The sequence below is a fragment of the Balaenoptera ricei genome, chromosome 8 (genome assembly GCF_028023285.1).
Source record: "Balaenoptera ricei isolate mBalRic1 chromosome 8, mBalRic1.hap2, whole genome shotgun sequence".
In the NCBI taxonomy this organism is placed as follows: domain Eukaryota; kingdom Metazoa; phylum Chordata; class Mammalia; order Artiodactyla; family Balaenopteridae; genus Balaenoptera; species Balaenoptera ricei.
The window spans coordinates 19,029,327-19,037,125 of record NC_082646.1 but is presented as its reverse complement, the minus strand read 5'-3'; positions in this window follow the sequence as shown (position 1 = coordinate 19,037,125).

Genomic DNA, 7,799 nt, shown 5'->3' with positions numbered 1-7,799 from the left:
TCCCCACCCTTAATTATGTTTTGTAACAAGTGGGAGATTGTATTTTTCAAAGTTGGCCACACCAAAAGTTAGTGTTGGGCTGCACCCCAGCAGGACTTCAAAGCTTGTAATTGCCCAGCCTCAAGATGGAAAGAATCCACAGTTAGCGACAGAGACATCAATGGTTTATTGGATAGGGGATCTTACTTACACCCAAAGCAAGAGGGTCCTGGAGAGACACACCATGGTGGGCAGCAGGTGGCAAGCTGGCAGTGGCAACAGTCTTCCCTACCGGAAGAAGAGGGAATTGTTATGGGGGAATTGATATCAGGTTGGCTCATCAGTTGCCAGGGAAACCAGCAGAGGAGCACAACCCTCACTGCCCCTTTGATAAACCATCTTTGTGAAGCTGTTCTGATTTAAAGATTACAACACTCACTAGCTGGGGCCAGGGCAAGTATGTAGGCATTTACTGATCAGGCTCTATGATTAAGAGGGAAGGTCAGTCAGGTGAGTAGGGTATAGGTGAAGCAGGGTCTGGTTGAGGGATGTACAGAGAGCAAGAGAACAGCCATCTTGGGTGGCCTCATCATACAATTAGCCTACCCTACAAGCTCTTCTTTCAATATGACTCATGCTCACTCCTCCAACCAGAGGTGGGGTTGGTGTTCCCTCCCCTTGAATCTGCGGAGGGAATACTGACTGCCCTGACCGTGGAGTATCACAGAAGTGAGGTATGTGACCTCCCAGGCTAGGTCTAGCCAGAAATAGGGATTAAAAAAAGCTCTCTGATGATTTCCAGTCCCAGCCTTCAACCTTCCCAGACATCATGGAGCAGAGACCAGCCATCCCTTCCTGTGCCCTGTCTGAATTCATGATCCACAGAAACGAGAGAAAATAAATGGCTATTGTTTTAAGCCACTATGTTTTGGGGTCATTTTTACATAGCAATAGATAAATACAGCACCCTTATCTTTACTTTCCCAATCACCCTAGGTTGGTCCCTTATAGTGGTGTGTAATACCTTCACCTACCAGATCCTCTATAATCAATAGGTCACCAAGTCCTGCCTCCTTTCTTTGAACGTCACACTCAAGCCTTCTCTCTTGCTGACCCTACTGTAGGCCAAGCACAAACCTTTTCATACCTACTGCTTTAATGGTTGTGAAAGGAGATCATTACAATGTGTACCAGTGCTGAAATTGTGTTTGTGTGTGTGTGTGTTTGTGCATGTGTGTGAAATGTGTAAGATATATCAGATTTTTATCTGAAAAAGTTGAATTTTAAAGAAATAACTGAGAAAATTAAACAGCTAGTCTGGCCTAATAAACAGAGGCCAAGGCTAATAACTACACTAGGTGAACAAACAGCAAAAGATGACTGGTTATAATAATAGCTCCTTACATAGTTCTTAGTATGGGGCATTTCTTTCACTGTTTAATTCTTTTAATCCTCACAAAAACCCAATGAATTAGGGAGCTCTGTTACTCATATTTTATAGATGAGGAAACTTAGATTCCATAAACTGTCTAAGGTCACAGAGCAAGTAATTAGTGACAGAGCTACAATTTGAACCCAGGCTATCTGCTTGCCAGAACTAGGCTCTTAACCTCTACATTAGATTTGCCTTAGGAGAGACTTGCCTTAGAAGCACGGGGGTCAGCTTTGGACATTTCTGCTGTCAAAAGCACTATCAGGAAATATTGTCACTATGTTGGACAGGATGACTTCTAGAGAAGTTCAAAGAGACTTAGGGGCAGTTGGGAGAGAAGGAGAGCAAATTTACTCCTGAGCTACAGCAGATAGCTTCCCTTCAAACTAAAATTCAGAAAAATAAGAAGGCCAAAATGTAGTTAATAATTTCATTTAAGAATCTAGGAATTTGAAAAGTCGGTTTTTTTTAAGAAAATAGGGAAATTTACTGCAACAAGAATAATTGTAGCACTTGAGTGGCTTACACTTAGACTCCTAAATAAATAAAATCTAATTCTGATCTTTATTTACATTTATCCAAAAAATTTAATTAGGAACCCATTCAGGATTAAAGCATAGAATTGGGAGTTAGGGCAAAGATGTAATTGTTGACGGTATTAAATAGATGAAATTACCCAAAGAGTCTACAGAGAAAGAAACTTGGGGAACACCTGCATTTAGGTGGAGGAAGAGGCCTCACCAAAGTAGATGGAGCAAGAATTATAAAAAGAAAGGTAGCAGAGAATCAGATTATGCTGTGAGTTGTGTCATGCTGCACCCTCCACCTCCACTTCTTTATACATCTGTGATAATCCCCATTCACACCCTGGATGTGAAGCCATAACCACCCCAAGGGGAAGCAGAACCAAAGCAAACAGACAACAGGACACTAAACTTTTTATTCCAGAATTCTGAAGTCACAGTTCAGGTAAAAGACAACAAATATTTGAAGTCCATTTTTCCTACCCTTACCCAATACTAGTTAAGTAGAACTCAGGGGAGAAAAGCTAGAGCTGGAGAGGGGGCCAGAGGATCAGCCTCTGAGGAGTGTCCCTGATCTCTGTCTCCTCCTGCAGCCCAGCCACAGGGGAATATGACATTAGAATCATCCCCTCTACACATACACACACACACACACACACACACACACACAGGATAAATTCAGTGGTATGAGGGAGAGTAGATCTCAGTTCCCTGATTCAAACCAGCTTGTCTGAAAAGGTGGCCCACCTGAGCACTCGAGGATAAATGGAAGATTGCTTAGGGTGCTTGGATATGAGGAGCCTAAGGTAGCCTCACAGAAAGTCCCCATGACCCAAAGAGCCCCCCATGGGTGGGCTAAATGGGTGATTTTCCTGTTACAGCTGTGAAGAGTACAGAAGTTAGCTGAACGGGAGCTGGTGATCCTCAAGAGGCTGCACTGTTGGGAAACTGGGCCTCACCATACAAGCCATACAGGTGTTACCATGCTGGATGTGAGGCAGACCAGGACGATATGATACCCAGGATAGAAGGGGTGAGGGGAACAATCCTGAAAGTGACAAACATTTAACTTAAAATTTATGAAAAGATAACTGAATTTGACTGAGTTTAGATGAAAATGACTAGATTAAAATTTCTTCCATGAGATAGAAATGAAGTGTTTGAATAAAAAAAAAGATTAAGTCCAGTTTAGAGAGAATTTAAAGCTTCTTTTTTTTTTTTGCATATCTGAATTTGTAGCTTCAAGTTATCATTCCTATCACATTAGGTAACATAGTGTCTGGACACAGAGTCATTAATGAAGACTACATCTTTCGAAATGTACCTCATCTTAGATTCTAAGTTAACTACATTTGTTAGAGACCTAGCCAATAAGTGTAAGTGGAGTCTTATGTCTTGGAAAGTATACTATCAGTATTGACAAAATAAACTTTTTGGCCTCTTCCTCTTATAAATGTCCATAACTATAGTCATAAGCCCCAGAGTGCTTTTCTAAAAGTATACGTTAGTTTTAGGAACATTAGAATAATATTTTCATAGCAGGGAACAAAGTGGAAAATAAACAATTTTCTTAAGAGTTTAGAAAAAATGCATGTATTAGATTCACAATACAAGGATATTCGTTATTCACTTCTAATTAAATTCCTCTATAACAAGTTAACTTCTATCATAGTTAGTCTGTTGGAATAACTCGTTGTACTAGGTTGACTAGTGTCCCCCACAAATCCTGCCTGTGAATGACTTTATTTGGAAATAGGGTTTTTGCAGATGTAATCAAGTTAAGATGAGGTCATACTGAATTAGGGTGGGCCCTAAACTAAATACAATGACTGCTGTCCTTATAACAAGAAAGGACACACACAGTGAGAGGGCCATGTGGAGGAGGCAGAGACTGGAGAGATGCACCTACAAAAAATGAACCACCAAGGAATTCCAACAACCACCAGAAGCTAGGAGAGAAGCACGGAATAGATTCTCCCTTAGACCCTACAGAAGGTACCAACCCTGCCAACACCTGGATTTCAGACTTCTAGCCTCCAGAACTGTGAGAGAATAAATTTCTGTTTGTGGTACTTTGTTATGGCAGCCATAGGAAACTAATGTACTCATCCTGAGTCAAATTACATACGTCATTTCCTTATGTTTTCTAATTATATACCCCACAAAACATCTCCTTTCTTGAAATCCTGGGAAGGGCAGTGTCAAGAGCTTCTTTAGCAGACATTTAGAAATGTTTGTATCCCATTGTTGAAATAATTTTCCAAGCCCAGGGTGAAGCTCCTCCTGCGTCGGGTGCCACGTCAGCAAACTGAAACTTAGATAATTTTCACGCCCCTGTAAATGCTTCACTTGACCAGAAATAGAGTATATCAAACCAGCCAATCCCCAACTGCCAAGAATTTTTAATAACTTCTTTGTTCTAAGTAAGGTCAGATATGCAACCTCAGACAATTAACTTAAACCAAATACTCTTTCCTTATTCCCTGATTGACCTGCTAGCCTTATAAGGAAGTCCCTGACCTCCAAGCCAATTATGCTGTTTCCACTTTGCCACTTCTAAAGCTCTATAAAACTCGCTCTTGCCCCAAATCCCTCAGCAAGAGTGCTCCACTGCTTGTAAGGCACTGTACTCCCCCAAATCCATGGGGAGTACAAGTTTTCCCTTGAATAAAGGATATCAAACTCATTATTAAATTGTCCTGTTTTTGTCATCTGACAACATGTATTCAACAAGAAAATGATTACAGTAGGAAGATGGTGCAACAGGAGAGTTCCTAAAAATAACTTTCATATGATTTATCTTGGGGTTTAGAACAAAAAGACACAAAAGAAGATATTTTAGGAAGTTCTTAATGAGTGTAAGACAGAAGTCCTACTTGTCCCACGAATGACTTTTGGGCTTGTTACATGTTCCTCCACCTTTAGGAGGTCTGCTCAACAGTGGCTCCCAAGCCTTTCAATTCAATTTTACAAGTAGTGGGCCCCTAACTGAGCAAGGAACTGCACTAAAAAATGTGGGAAATTTTTTAAATGATGAAAGTCCTTTTCCTGCTTTTATGTTTTAGATTTGGAGTGGCTCCTCAGCCACAGGCTAAAAGGAATGACCCAATTCACATCTGCTGCTGTCTTAGGCCTCAGACATTGAGGTATGAGCTCAATTAAGAGAAAAATTAGAGCTAGGCCAGTGGTCCAGAAATGCCACAGATTTAAAGCAAACATAATCTTACTGACCACTACTTATCACTCAGTACATTTAGTCTACTTCCAAACATAGGCTAAGAAGCAACCCAACAGCTAGTCCCTACCTACTTCACCTGGTACAAGCATACTATGAAATGTTCTTATTCATTCAGTGAACACAGAAGTAAAGGCGAACAAAGGTCAGATTCTAGAGATAATACATACCTAGAATCAATAATGTGGTGTGGGGAGGGGTCAATAGACAGTCAAATGAAGGTTGCTAACCTGGAAGATGGAGATAGTTAAGTGGAGCAAGTCTGTGATGGATGATGAGATGTTCAAGAAATACCTGGAAATTCATGTTGATCTTGAGAGCAGTTGCAGATAGTCTGGAGCATCAACATGCAGATGGTGGTTGAAGCCACAGAGGGAGATAAAATTACCCAGGAAGAGTATGTAGCTCAGCAAGAGTAGAAATGGAGATGAAATCCTGGGATGTGCAGGCAGAGGAAGAGCCAGAGAATGAGACTGAGAAAACTAAGAGAGGTAAGTGTGGGACCAGGAAAGAATGGTATCTTTGAAGCCAAGAGATGAACCAAATTCAATAACCAGGAGTGTTCAAGGTGCAAATGCTGTAAGGAGGTCAAGTAAGAGGAAGATTGAAAATGAGCCTTCTGATTAAGCAATAGGAGGTCACTGATGACCTTGGCAAGAGGACCAGTGGGGACATAAGCCAATGAGTACTAAGCAGAAGAAACAGAGACAGACTGTGGACTATTCTTTCAAGATGTTTAGCAGAAAATGGAGGAAGGAGGAAAACAAGGTCATAACTTGACCAAGGTAGGGAAAGGCATTTTTTTAAGGATGGCGGATACTTGAATATGGTTGTAAGCCAGTGGTTCTCAAACTTCAGTGCGTCAGCATCACCTGGAAGGCTTATTAAAATTCAGATCGCTGAACACCCCCGAAGACTTTCTGAATCAGTAGGTCTGGGGTGGAGCTCAAGAACTTGCATTTCCAACAAGTTCTCGAGTGATGATAATGCTGCTGGTCTGTGGACCAAAACTTTGAGAACCCCCGTTGGAGGCTAAGGAGGAAATAACTAATAAAAGGATGTTTGGAAGATATAGGAAATGTAGGTATTTTGGAGCAAAACACAGAAGCAGAAGGAATTCAGTGAAAAGATTAAAAAAAACAGTTGGCCTCGAGTAAGAAGTGAGGCAGCCCTTCCTCTGAGATAGGTAGGCAGATGAAAATGGGCACTGTTAGAGGTAAAGTTTAGCGGTAGAGAAAGCAAGTTATGAAAGTGCATGCCTGAAAGCTTTATTTTATTTTCTCTGCTTATATTCCCAAAGTAAGGTCATCTGCTGAGAATGGAGGAGGTAAGGTACAGTAGGGGGAAAGAAAATTACACACTTAGCAGCCATAGGAAAAGGGCCTTGTAAAGGTAGTCCCAAGCCCCACCCTTTCTTAGAGGTATGATAATTGTGGTCTCTTAACAGGAGTGTTAATTTTCAAACCTGGCTTGTTGCAAAGTTGGCTCTTTCCTCTCTGCCTTCCTGGTTCCCACTGCTACCCTTCAACCATCAACCACTGTCAAAGAAACATCTAAGTAGTATCAGTCTGCTTCAGCAACCACAATAATAATAAAATATTGCCTTTATCATTAATGAAAATGGCAAACCCCAATAACACCCAGGGAAGTCTCCTGTCATTCTTTAAATAAAAGCAGCCAAAAACTAGTATAGATCTAAGTTTGAATCAGCACTTGTGACATCAGGCTGTTACCAATTCAGAGAGCAGGCTGCTACGTACTCTCTTTACCCGCTGTGGGATCTCACTATCAAAGGTTTTTAATCTTGAGTGTTGGAATACTTAAAATTTATCCACAGAATTGTTCGTATGTTTATATGCATGTCTTTTTCTTTAATGAGATGCTCATAAAAGTCTGTAACTCCTCAACAGTCTAAGACCCCTGTTCCAGACTGTCCATTGGTTAAAACAGAAGTTTAGTGACATGCAGAGTCCGTATTTGATTTTACAGTCTAGAACAGGCAATTAGAAAATAAACTCTTCCCATTTAAAACAAAGTGTTAAACTCTACTCTGTTCTCAGGCACACACGCCTCATTCATTCGATCCACACTTGAATGCCTTCTGTGTGCCAGACACGTTTCTTTTTGCATTCAGTTTTAGCAGGACTGGATTCAACCTTGGATATTTAGGGGATTCTCTTTGAGAAAAATAATATAAATCACAAATACAAAACTCTAAGGGCCCCTCCCAGCGCCTTGGGAGACATGTGCAAGTAAGGGGCCCAGAAGCTTCTGCCTAAGTTTCTATGCCTAACTCGTTTCTAGGTTCTGGGGAATCTTAAACTGAGGCCACACTTTTCTCTGCCTTCATTTCCAAGTCAATTTCCCCCCACTCCCAAATCCCAGAAAGTCCAAGGTTGATTTTAGGGTCATTATGAAGTGCTAAAGACTGAATGTCTGTCTCTCTCCAAAAATCATATGTTGAAACCTAATCGCCAATGTGATGTTATTGGGAAGTGGGGCCTTTACTTTGGGAGGTAATTAGGTCACGAGAGTGGAGCCCTTGTGAATGGGATTAGTGCCTTTATAAAGGAGACCCAGAGCTCTCTAAACCCTCTTTCTGCCATGTGAGGACACAGTGAGAAGTCAG